Source organism: Pinus tabuliformis, chromosome 1_2, assembly GCF_031772625.1.
Source record: "Pinus tabuliformis cultivar Carrire ecotype Pingquan chromosome 1_2, CPIR1, whole genome shotgun sequence".
NCBI lineage: Eukaryota > Viridiplantae > Streptophyta > Pinopsida > Pinales > Pinaceae > Pinus > Pinus tabuliformis.
Genome location: NC_142298.1, coordinates 664,419,373 through 664,433,368, shown reverse-complemented (window position 1 = coordinate 664,433,368; position 13,996 = coordinate 664,419,373).

Below are 13,996 nucleotides of genomic sequence, written 5' to 3'. Positions count from 1 at the left end.
AATCAGATTCTTCTAACAGCTCAATGATGCCTGTCACGAGCATCTTGTCTAGCTCTAAGTGGACCTTCTCCTTCTACTTTGGATTGAGGTGGTAAGGTCTTTGCTTAATCGGCTTCGCGTCAGGTTTTAACGTGATCTTCATAATGCCCAGGTTTCCTATTATCCATTTTAGCTCTGTAAATTTCATAAGGAATAAATCTTGGTATCCATGGAGAAATTCAGCGACCTTATCCACTGTCACGTCATCCTAGTAATCTCCAATATTCACGAATTTGGGCTCCGGCTCTGTACCTATATTCACCTGCTTCATTTTCAGTGGCGCGGTTATATCAACATTCTTAATCTGCGGTCCCTCAACCTCATGGTGACCCTTTGTTTCAGGGATGTTAATCTTTCGCGCATCATCATCTTCTTCCTCAGTGGTCACGTTATATCATTCTAGTGAATGGCTAAGATGAGTGGTCTAATTAGGTTGAATCAGGTCCAAAGGATCCAGTAGTATCCTAAAGATTGCTACTTTCACCTCTTGTAGCACTTCGTCAATATAGTCAAACCCATCTTTAAACCTGAACGTCATTATGAATCCTTTATGTAGAATATCCCATTCACCTATACCATGGCGGAGCTCTGTTTTCGAGTACCAGTTCATCGGATGACATCCAAGGTATGACAGAACAAGTGCACCCATTTTGGTTGGGGCTTCGCTCCATAAGCTTGAGCCCATTTGGCCAAGTGTGTGGGCAAATAATCCTTCCCATCATATTTGTCTATTATTCATACCTTTGACTTCCTAAAGCATGTCCTCATCATCCTCCTACACTCGCATCAATCATCAAAGCTACCCTTGTGCGTACCCCACTATCTTGCAGGTGTAGCATTGAGTGCCCAATCTAAAGCCTGGAAGCACTGCTTTTTTGGTACTTCCCTCTCAAATGCATCCAAAAATACATCTACATCTTTCAAGCCATCATAAGTGGGTAGATTTCTTACTTCTAACGACACACAATGCAGCAACCGGGTCATCATTACACCTCAGTGTGGTTACTTCATGTAATAGATTCTGCCATCGCTTTAATTCTTCATCAGAGTCCAAGGCAGAGGAACTCTCATGATCCCATGTGATTTTTCCATCAGCTATTGGATTCACCCAATCTTGGTCTCACGCTGTTATCTTATATATATAGTCCAAATCGTCATCGCTCTCATAATTGCGGACTGGTTCAGTATGGCGCAATCCTTCAGCATGATCTAGGGGGACTATTACACGAAGCGATCTCTTTTTGAATATCATCTTCCACTTCTTTAGGTTGATTACCCTGTTCATGTCAATAGCCCAATCAATGCCAAGGAGCACAGCATAGGGGTTGTTGTCATCCACAATTTCTATTACTTCAAAGTCAGACAATGCGCTTGCACCTTCAATATCTACAGTCACCCCTTGCAGTCACCCCATGGGGATGATCTTCTGTTGATTTTCCATCGTTAATTGAATCAGAGACCACTGCAGCGTGGGTCTTCTCATCCGCTCCCAAGTCTGCTTTGGTAGGATGTCCATGTATGACCCCAGATCCATTTCATATTCTCCTATCTGTGCGGTTAGTCTCATTTCTCGTCTTGTCTTTGTTTTATGCTTACCAATCTTTCATACCACACGCGGTTCACCCGGAGTGTTTTCGGTGCATCTATTTATAAGCTCATGTAATCCCTTGACATCCTTGCTATCGTGCAGCAACTTCATGCAAGTTTCTAGAAAGGTCGTGAGAATAGAAGGGTCTATCTCATGATCAGGCTTATCCTTGCTCCCTGAGGTGGAGGCCTCAACAAAACTTTTATTTTCTTCCATGAACATTTTGCGTGCACGCTTCAAATCAAATTCATCCTCCTTCGCCAGAGCTTTGTGAACCCAGGCATTGTCCTCAGGCTATTTTCCCTTATCATCCCCTGTTGCAATTCCACTTCGGAGCACTATATTCACATTTGGATCCTCTTCGTGAGGCTTAGACCTCATCATCTGCAGGTTCCAAGTTGGCTACAGTGGTAGTGCCCCTTTGTCATGTATCCTGGAAATCACCGTAGGACAGTCCTTTGTTTCATGATTAAACAGAGTGCAATATTTGAATGACAGACGCATAAGGTTAGTTCAATCATGGGCCTGGTATCTTGGTTCTTCGTAATTGTAGCAGATTAATTGTCCCCGACCTCTACCTCGGCCTCGTCCGCACCATCTGTGCGCTCTGGTCAAGGGGCCATGTTTCTTCCTGAACCCTATAGGCGGGTGTTATGTCCATCATTAATTCATAGCTTCTGCAGTTGCGCTCATCATGCCCTACCGACCAGCACAAGTTGCAGAACAATTGTGTGGTGTTTGTAAAAACTTCTACAACAATGATAGTTATTTGTCGTATGTTTTCCTGCTACCTGACATATAGCGCACCATAATGTAGGCCCCACACTTTGTCCTACTTAGGCCTCCGGCCTCAAAGGCATCAACCCTCGTCCTGCAATATAGTTCGCAAAGACCGGGCAATAGTATTTGTCATGCTCCTAACCTTTACATTTTAGGCACCATACCTCTTCATACACCTCCGGTCGAACTGTTCTGTCCTGCTTCACACTTTGCATTTCAAGGTAAAGATTTTGAAACTGCGCATGGATCTATTGAACCCCTAGATTTAGATCTTGAATCGATGTTTCATGCAGTCTCATTGCAATCTCCAAGGCCTCTACTTGAGTCGTTATCTTTTGTTGTGATAGTGCAACCCTTAGGTGTGGCAGGAGTGAAGCCACGAACCACTCACGGTGTTGTCCATATGTTAAGTTCATATTAGCTTCACAGATTTTACACTTCAACCTTTGATCCAATTCCCAAGGTGTCTCACTTGGTTTCATCATGATTTCCTTGAACCCCACAATCATTTGTGCCTCAGGTTTAGGCCTACTGAAATCCTTATTCAGCACGGTCTGAACATCGGCCACTCCAGCGTTTGGGTTATCAATAGAGTACTTGATGTACCAAGTTAGCGTGCGATCCTGAAAAGCACTAACCAATGTTTCCTTCTTCATGTGATCATCTGTAATGCCCTGAACTTCCCATACAGCTTTCACAATGAACCAAAACTGGTCTGGGCCCTCATTTCCCAAGCCTTTAAACAAAGGTAGCTTCACTGAATTTTCCATGTTGAATTGTGTTGGAGGTGGTGGTGGTATGGGTGAAGTCGCAGGTGATGGTGGTGAAGTCAAAGGTGGTGTGGGTGGAGGTGGTAGCCACGGGAATCCTTGTCTTATCAACTGAATTGCACTTTGCAGAGAAGCATGTGCTACTCCCTCTTCGTCACCTAATGGAGGTGAAATCAATGGACTATATTCAGGACCCTTCCTTCCTTCATTCCTGTAAGTCTTCCCACTTCACGTAGCTCCGAACATCAAGGTAGCTGCATAACCTATTTTTCACACAATAACATCTTAATCCAGGTGTTCAAAGACTTCAAGTACTTACCTTGCAGACCTTTAAAAAAGCACGACTCCGCCTCGCTGTAAATAACTGAGGTATCGACCATGAATTTAGTCACAAATCCTCCTATGATGCAATCGAGCCAATGGTCAACAGTGTGGGTGATCATATCCTCAGATGTTTCTAGTCTTCGTACTAACTCCAGGGTCTAGACAATAGTACCGTCAAGTCTCAACCTTCCTTGGCTATCCACTAGATTTGCGATCCACCCGTATAACTCAACCAGAAAGGAAAAGAAAAAGATCTCGTGAATTTATGTACATATGTACCTGTCCAGCCACTGTTCCTTTGTTAGTTGCGGATTTCTATTCTCCTGCACTGTGAATTCGTGGATCTTCTTGTTCAACCAATCTTCGATCCATTTCTTAGTTGGATTCTAGTGATACGACATCACACATCTCTTATGCATATTCCGATCTCGACAATGGAAACATTTTTTGGTTGCGTGGGGCCTGACCTAGGTTCAGCGTTTGCTAGCCAAACAAATCCCTACACTATTGGCCCTTTCAGCATTAGCCCGCGGAACGCAAACTGAAGTCTCACCCGAAGCAGTATGGGGGGATGTTGGAACCAAGTTTCCACACCCTGAGATGGTCATGATGTCGGTTTATACCCTCTATTCCCGCTCTCATGCAAGTCGCTAAGCTCTCGGGCTCTATCAGTCTAGCCCTTTACTCCACCCTTCACTACCTCCACAAAGGAGTATGATTAACCTTTGTGTAGCCCTAGCCTATGGTCTAGGTACTTTCACGTTGCTATGACAACAGATGATTATAGGTTCCCAAGTTATCTTAAGTGTTTTACTTATCTTACTAAACAATCACAGTTAGAACCACATAAACTGAGATTCTTATTTGCATTCAATTAGCCAACATAATTACATACATTCGTGCATCACATAAGCATTATAAATGAAATACATACACAATATGAAAAGATGCATTTATAGGAAGTAAATACACAGGAATTGTGGAATACATCTCTTTATTGATATCTTCATATTATTACAGACTCTATCCACCCTGTGCACATAGCTGCAAGGGTCCGCACACTCAGCTGCCAACTTCTACCCTAGGCCTCTGCGCACTCAAATGTGGAGCCTCTACCTACACGAAGACCCGAAATTTAGACTTCTCTACTAAGAATCCAAGCCTTATATTCTACTCCCAAAAACTTATGACTACTTAGAACTTATTTACTTAGCTCTTTTTATACAATCCCATGGTTCGCAAACCATGGGTAGATCTTTACAACTGACTTTAAACTTTATAAAATAAGGGCGGACAACCCTTTATGACTCATGGCACCTTCGCACTCCGCGACCACAAAATGCAGAGACTTTACAACTTTATTACAAAACTTGACCCAAAACATGGGATTTTAGCCCCAAAACTATCCTTGGGGGATCCCATTCCCAAAAGAAACTTTTTTTGTCTTGCCAATTTCTACGATAGGTTTGTGTTGGGGTTCTCTCATATCACTTGGCCTTTAAGTCAAGTCACCAAGGGGAAAGTGAAATAAAAAAAATTTGGTCAGAAACCCAACAAAAAGCATTCTCTAAGTTGAAAAATCGCCTATGTTCTGCACCAGTGCTCACATTACCAGACCTGCAACAATCATTTGAGATTGAAACATATGCCTCCGACTATGCTATTGGTATAGTTCTTACTTAGCATGGGTATCCAGTGGCTTACCACAGTGAGCAACTTTTAGACACAATCTGAAAGTACCCCACTTACGAAAAAGAAATGTATTCCATTGTGCAGGCATGTTGTCAATGGAAGCATTACATTTCGGGGAAGGAAACGGTCATCCACATAGACTGCCCATCTCTATAGTTCATACAGACACAAAGGAGGTTACAGAATGATCACCATCATAAATGGTCCACCTATCTGCAACAGTTCCATTTTAAAATTAAGTATAAGAAGGGTAGCACCAATAACATCATTAATTGCCTCATCCGATCGCTAGTCATGACACTGATCATTGTGCTCAACTCATGTGGGCATGAAACATTGGGGTGGATTCATCTTTACAAAAGTGATCTAAAATTTAGCAGCATATACCAGACACTCCTAGAAGGGAAGCAAGTTCCAAATTTTTACCTTTTGGATGCACTTTTATGCCACCTGGGACACATCTATGTTCCTTCAAGTGAGCATGCTAAGATGATTTGGGAGGCACACTACAGTCGGGTCATTCAACATTTCAGAGTAGAGAAAACAATGATGGTATTGTAGAAGTATTTTTATTAGCTGAAACTTCGTCAGGATGTTGGGAAGTACATTAGATCTTGCACCGCCTACGCCATTTCCAACCAACCAATAAGAAGTAAGGCCTGTATACTCCTCTACCTACTCCTAGAAAACCTTAGGAATCTATATCCATGGATTATATGTCAGGCCTTCCTTCTACTAAGCACAACAATGATTGCATTTTCTTGGTCATGGACAGATTCTGTAAGATGGCCATCATGGTGGCCTGCAAGAAGAGTGTCACAATAGAGGCCACTGCTAATCTCTTCTTTGAGCGAGGTGGGTACACTTTGGGATCCCATAGTCCATTGTCTTAGATCATGAGAGAAGATTCCTGAGTGCATTTTGGTGAAGTCTCACATTGATGTTGGATATAAAACTTACTATCTCCATGGCTTTCCATCCCCAAATTGATGGCCAAAAAGAGTTTGTCAATATGATGATCATACACATTATGCACATGTACAACTCGAAGCATCCATGCATGTGAGATGAAAGTCTCCCTTATGTCCAACATAGCTACAACAGAGCTCTCCACAGCTCAACCGGCCACAATCCCTTTTAGGTAGGGCTAGGATTTCATCCATTATGCCCCATTGACGTGGCCATACCATTTGCAACCACTCTAGTATATTCGGCTCACGTTTAGTCTGAAGTTGAAAGGGCTAAGAGCTTCATTGAGAACATTCAACACATTTTCCAATAGGTCCATGATATATTGGACAAATCCAATGCTAAGTACAAGCAGCGCCATTATCAGCATCGAGTGTCATACAAGTTCCAGGTGGGTTACAAAGTTTGGCTACATTTACAGAAAGAGCACTTTACTGGACCCCACCGTAAGCTTCGACCACTCTGATTTGGGCCATACACTATCACCAAGGTTGTTGGTGACAATTCCTTCAAGCTCATCATCCCACCATCCCTTTATTTGCACTCATTGTTCAATGTAGATCACCTTTGGCCATACCTTCCACCATTGTTGGACACATATGATGTTGTAGAACAACTCACACCAACAGAGCTCAACTCGAGTTGTATGCAACAAGCCACAATTGATCAGATCATGGAAACACATATCAAGAACACTTGCCAATAGAGGATACAATTATATCGAGTTGTCAAAGTAGGCCAACTCCTTCCCCAAGGCAAGTGGTTCACGAGGGACTAGGTTCAATAGAAATTTCCTCACCTCATGGAGGCTCTACACGCAATGGGGACCATTGCTTCCTAAGGGGGGAGTGTTGTGGGGAAAAGTATCCGATGCGGATGACCCTATCCCTACTCTAAAGGTGACAGTCTTTAGCAACAACAGAAAGTAAAGCTTTGATGTTTTCCTTTATGAAAGTACAGAGAGAAGGAAGAAAAGATTAACCAACCTGGTGTCTTTCGCTTAGTCGATCCTTGTCCTCTCTCTTTGTCTCTTGTTCCCAGCTCTTTGCTCTCTTTGCCGGTCCAGATACACACAGATCCTGCACAAAACAAGAGAGGAAACTACAAGATACAGGTACTCATAACTGATGCATGGATTAGAGTGAATCAAATATACATGTAAATACAACACATCAATGCAATACAAGTATATAGGAGAACATGCAAAACTTTATTGATAGAAGTAACAGGGTTCTGAGAAGGTTACAACCAATGATGGCTCCAATCCAGCAGCACCTCCCCAGCAGCAAGAACTCTCCTCTTCACCTCTAGTAAAACAATCACCCAATAGCTCTAACTGTAAACCAACAGCACCTCCTTGCTTTACACAAAATTCCAGCCTCCTTAGACCTCATAGAAGAGCTCTATATATAGGAGAGAAGAAGAGAGGATGAGTCAGCTTGAGACTGACATGAAGATGCCTTGTGTCCTCTCCCTCTTCAGTTAATCTTCAGTTCTTGAGTCCACTTGGAGATCCTTGCTTACACATGGTGATCAAGTACCTCTTACTCATCACAGGGCGAATCTCATGAACCAAGTGTCAGTTTGGAAGCTTCCTGGGCAGTTGACACCTTGCAGGATGACTGTGCCACTTGGCCAATCTCGCCCAGCGCAGGTAGCCTTCATTAATCTTGACTTCCAGCGCAGGTACAAGGAGGGACAGTTGCATTCCAGCGTAGAAGCTCAGTGGAGCAGCTGACATGATCCAAAATAAGCCTGTTTTGAAGTGTTTTCAGGTGGAGAACTGATTGGAAGTGCTGTTGTTTGATGACCTTGTTCTTTTAGGGGTAAGAACAACATGTTTAGGGACTGAGGATCCCTGTAATTATCGACATTTCATGCTCCATGATGCGAGGCACAAAAATGTCTATAACAGGGAGGAATGATCCAGGTGGATATTGGTGGTCACCCCCCTATTCCACCTAGACCTCTTAGTAATTTTCATATGTTTCCTTGTTCATTCAACATTTACTATTTTTAGCAGTTTTTGGGTCGTGAACTTCTAGAGAATTTTTTACCCCCTAAACGAAATTTTTTTGGGATCCGCGGAAGACTCGTGGTCATAGGTAGGGGCTTGCAATGAAGCCTGTAGTACTCGGCCAAACCTTTCCAGCAAGGTATCGTATGCACCAAACGGAGATAATATGACCAAGTTACAATCCCGAGAAGTTGGCTGCATAGCTAACCCCAACAATGCCCACAAACCCTTAGTGTTACATCTCTTGGGGTTAGGGTTTTGGTTGTTTAGGGATTTTTCATGTTTTCCAATAATAAATAGGCCCTTGAGCCTCATTGTAACATAATTCAGAGGCATGTAGTCGCCACATCTCTAAGCTACTTGTTGTAGCAGCTACAACCACCTCCAAAATTTTGGCCTGCACCAATTTCAGAGCCTCCCTTGAAGAGTAGCACTTGATGACTACACACACTCGGGTCACTCCGCAAGCCCGTGTGAGTCCTTACATCCGCCTTGCTTTTTCATTGCATTCAAGACTCTGCATGTTGATGTCTAAGTCATGTTTGTGACCATGTTCTAGTTATGCTCAAAGTCTTCACTTCGTATGTGTTTGTTGGGTTTGCTATGAAAGCATCTGTCGCACTCACACACAGAGTCACATTCATTATCACGCAAGCATCATCTCGATCAATGAATGACCAATCATGAGTGTCACACTTGTCACTTGCACCGTTGGTCAGTCATGTTGAACATGTGTGTCTGGATGGTTTGGTAGTTTCGTTGTCAAGTCATGCGAGTGTATGTTTGTATGATCACCTATGCATCTTTCGATTGTTCACATACTTAGTCATTTTTATTGAAGTTCTGACGACCAGAATCCCCACTAACAGCATGACCATTACCTTGATTTTTACTCGATTGAATATCAACTAGAACAATGCAGAAGAAACCAAGCTATTCTTTTCAAGTTGCGCTACCTGCAAGCAATTCAATCAAATCTCATGCTAGCCACCCAGACAGCCAGACTCAACAATCACCCCGGGACTGACTCCCCTCAAAAATTGCGCATAGGCCACTGACCTCACCCGCTCAACTGACTAAGGAAATTGTGCAGACATGCCGAATAGAAAACAAGTGCCCATCCTTGTCTCCTTCAGAAAATTGTGTAGTTTTCCCAGTCAATCATCTGGACAGTTGACCCACTACTCATCCAAGAAATTTCTCAGTTTTCATGAGCAGGCCTTCTACTATCAAGCAGACCTTCTACTGTCAAGTAGTCTGCTCAACTTAGAAATTGTACAAAGATGATCAGTAGGTCAGCTTCCCAGCTTCAGTGCAATTTCCCCACCAGTAGCTCCTAGTAGCAGACTACCAGCTCCCTCTAGGAATTACACAGTTTCTGTTGCTAATGACTGAGCATCCAACTGCCAGTTCCCTCTGGGAATTGAACAGCTTTGGCTACCAGTGACCCAACAACTAACTTGCAGTTCCCTCTGGGAATTGTACAGTTTTCAATGCTAGTCACCCAGCAGCCAACTGGAAGTTCCCTCTGGAAATTGCACAGTTTTGGCTGCCAGTTCCCCTGGAAGTTCCCCCAAAAAACTGTGCAATCCCTACATGCTGACCCTTCATGTAGACCTACTCGTTCTTCTATAAAATTGTGGGAATCTGGCTATCTAGCCTCCGTTGACTGTTGGTTGTTAAAAGTACGCAAAGCATGCCTACCTTGCCTTCCTGTAGCCCAAACTGTCCCTCCCAAAATTTTCACAATTTTGCCTCCCTCTCGAGCCAGACCTTGCAGACAATCACTATCAGCTCAAATTTCCTGTCTCCATCACTCAATGACTCTTGCACAATTTTCATCAACAATTCCCAGAGCCATCATCCTGCTTCACAAACTTGCTACTCTCCTGGTCACCTGCATCTGAAATGATAATGTGTCATGGTAGACTATGAGGTTTTGGATTTGATGTCATCTTTTCATGAGTGCTTGCAGGTATATGTACGCCAACAAACATGGTAAGACGGCAAATGGGATCAACGAAAGGAGCACATGCAGAAGGATAGGTTCACCGACAGACAAACGCATGAAGCATGAACCTCCATGAGTAGATGAGCCCATCAAGCCTTCCATCATGCGAGAAAGGAACATGTTAGAGCTTCATCAAGCAAACCAAGGACCATCAAAGACTTCGCACACTTTGCCATGCGAAGGTTAAGCTATGATGCATGATGAAGAAATCCATCACCTAGTAGTGTTGTAGCTCGACATGCACTCCAGTAGTGATCCAGGTGGATGTTGGTGTCCACCTACCTATCCCACTTAGACCCCCACAACTATCTCTTTTAGTTTTTTAGTTTCCTTAATTGTAGCACAATTTACTATTTTTAGTAGTTTTTCGGGTCCTAAACTTTCAGAGTCGTTTTGAGGCCCTAAACGACGTCTTTTGGGAAACCTAGGAGCAACATGGGTCCATGATTTGATGTTGCTCAGCCCAAAGTTGTATTCCTTAGATAGATCTTTCTAATGAGGTATTGTGCACATCAAACAGAGATTCTATGCCAAAGTTACGACCCCGGGAAGTTGATGTACCAATTTACCCAAAACAAGGCCCATAGTTTGGCACTTCATCTCCTAGGGTTAGGTTTTTGGATGTTTAGGGTTTTCCATTGTTTCTCAACAATAAATAAGCCTTCGAGCCTCATTGTAACACAGTTCAGAGGCATGTATCCACCACATCTCTCCTCAGAGATAAGCTACCATTGCCCAAGCTAGCTTGTTTCCCTTTCTGTTTGTAAGCATATTTCAGTATTTTACATTATTGAAATGAACTATTATTTCTGTTGCATCTTTGAATTTATGCTTATCTCTATAATTTGTTGTGTTCATGTTTAAATCCAGATTAGTGGTATCATAGTGGTGTGCTATTTCTCTGTTTTCCTTTACATGTCCCCAATGAGGTTGGGATGTAAGGAGTTAGGGCTTGAACTGATCGAACCTTTGCAAGACTAGCCTCGCAATTCCTGATGGCCTCCCATGGCAGATGAAAATAAAGATGAGGGGGCAGGAGATCCTATCAAAATATTGCTCGAAGAAGCCCTTGAGCTACAAAGGAACACGATGATGGAAAACTTTGCTCATATCCTACAGCAGCTACCCAGGGGCAACGCATCTGCTTCCAACAACTACTCTAGAAACGCCACGCCCTTTAAGGTACAAGTTAACTTTGAAATCCTCCCATTCGAGGGTCAAATAGACATGGATGTCGTAGAGAAATGGTTAAATCTGCTAGATGGTTATTTTTTTGTTCATGATTTTTCCACCCATGAAAAGATCAATTTTGCACTTGTCAAAGCAAACCTCCACATCAAAGACTGGTGGGAAACCTACTACAAGAAGAAGGATGAAAGTACGGGCTCACTATTTCTAGCCACACCCACTTGGAATTCATTATGGGATACCTTCAAGGAGCAGTACTACCCTGTTAAGAGCTATGAGGACAAATACATAAAGTGGACCACACTGCAATAGGGAAGGGGCCAAGATGTGTCGAAGTTCACAAATATTTTTAATACCCTTTGCACAAAGTTGGGTATCAAGTATTCTAAAATGCATTTGGTACTCAAATACCACATTTGCCTACACAGGTACATCCAAGATGAGATGGAGTTCCTAAACATCTCCTCGGTCGGCATGGCATACCAATATGTTGTCAAGACCGAACATAAGTTTAAACAAAAGAAGCGAGATTTTGGACCTGCAAATCTGAAGAACAAAGGGAAAAAGCCAAGGCAAGGTGACCCAGGACAACTCGTCGAAGCCATAAGGAAAGAAAAATACCACGTGTTAGCACCTAAATCTGCCTTAGGCTGAAGGAAGGCAAAATTTAGGGTAACCACAAACCACGCTCAGCCTCATAGCTAGCCCTACGAGCACAGGAGAGGGCTCTCTCCAGGTCACGCTCAGTGAAAAATAAACGAATAGGTTCTGAGAATGACTTAAAATGGATACTGATTTTAGGCTAGGTAAATAAATATGAAAGAGGTAATTTGATGAATGACTGAGTTTTCTGGGATGTATGGGACCAAGGAACAGCATGAGCAGAGAATTTAACTCAAAGACACATATTGTTTCGTGAGGAAAGATAGGCAGAAAGTCTAGCAATTAGATTTGAAATAATATGAAGTGGAGAGATTGTTTAAGAGGGTGAAAAGTGCATAAATACATGAATCCTTTTCAACAAAAGAAAAAATAGAACGTGAAAACTTCCCCAAGGCAGAGCAGTAAACTGAATTCTACCTTTTCTTACTTAGAAGCTTTCACTGGAAACGAATATGAATGAACTGTGAAACATAATGAAATACATATGAAACAGAAAGGAATTACATTTGCTAAATTCACGCCACAGGAATCTCATGAACTAGAGCTGCAACCTTTCATTAATGCTCTGTCAAAATGTACAGTGAGTAACTGAGTTTCTCTCCCACCGTTTCCCAAAAATTCCCACCAACTCTTTACAAATGGTTTTTCATACAATAAATAAGCTTCACTATCATAAATTGGATCGACCCAAAGTTGAGGAGTTTTTTTTAAATCATTACAAACTGGAAATGAAAATCCAACCATTAGTGACAGTTGCAGCGTTACAAAAAAAACAAAAATGTAGCGTAGATTTTTGGGTGACTGCTCGCCTTCATTTTGCCACTTGGATAGAAGCCCAGCTTTAATGAAAATGTTTTTTAAACTTTTCCTTTGATGCCAGGAAAAATCTATTTTTAATGAACGGGCTCACTTGGAGAAAATTGCAAATCGAATTCTCGCGGAGCGGAAGTGATTTTGGCCTTTGAGTCTCTATGCGCTGTGCCGAAAGATGTATACATCGAGCCACTTTGAAGCGAGTTTTGAGGCACTTCCTGAAGTCCAAATTGAGCCCAAGTGTAATTGTTGGAAAGCCCTACCTGTCCAATTTCCAACCCAAGTGGAATTTCTGAATTTGGATTCCATTTGCCCCTTCAAAATTGCAATCTCCCAAGGCTGCTTCCTATGTGTCAAAATAGGGGCAGAGAGGTCATTGTTTCGGTGTTTTTGACCTCCTGAGGACTCAAAATTGGCCCAAACTTCTTGGCCATGCACCAGAAGTCACAACTTTCCATGGAAAATCCAAAAATATAAACTTTTTGTCATTTGGAGCTCTCTAGCGAAAGCGTGCGCCAGGTGGCGCGGTGCACAGGGAGAAAAACCCTATTTTTTGTGCACAAAATTTCAAAATGCAAAAATGTGCTCCAAATTTCTTGAAATTTGAGTTGTACCTTCTCTATCACATGTCATGCTGGACCAAAGAAGCCTAGGCCAAAATTCGGAGCCGATCTTGCTATTTTTGCCTCTTTTGTCTTTTTGTCACCTTCCTCAATTTCGCCTTTAGGCTCCTGATTCTCACTTTGGAGCTCATGTTTCGGGCCATGTAATGGTGAGTCATGTGCCTCAGCATTGCTTTTTCCCTATTAACCTTCTCCAACAACTGCTCCAAGTAAACTTTCACTTTCTCTAAAACATATTCTCGGTCCTCGTCTCTTTGCTCCATAGGTCAACCTTGTGCTGCCATGATGTGTTTCCGGTTTTACTTGATCAGTTGCAACTCTATCTCAGCTTGCCAATCCTCAAGTTGTTTGTTCCTCTACTCCAGATATTTCATATTCCATTTTGCTCTCTCTAAGTCAAGAGATAAGGCCTGGATCTCTGTTTGCTGCTCCTGGATGATATCTTTAAGCTGTGCACTTTGCGGATCCGTATTTGTATCATCATCATGAAGGAGAACGAAGTCAGTCTCTCATTCACCT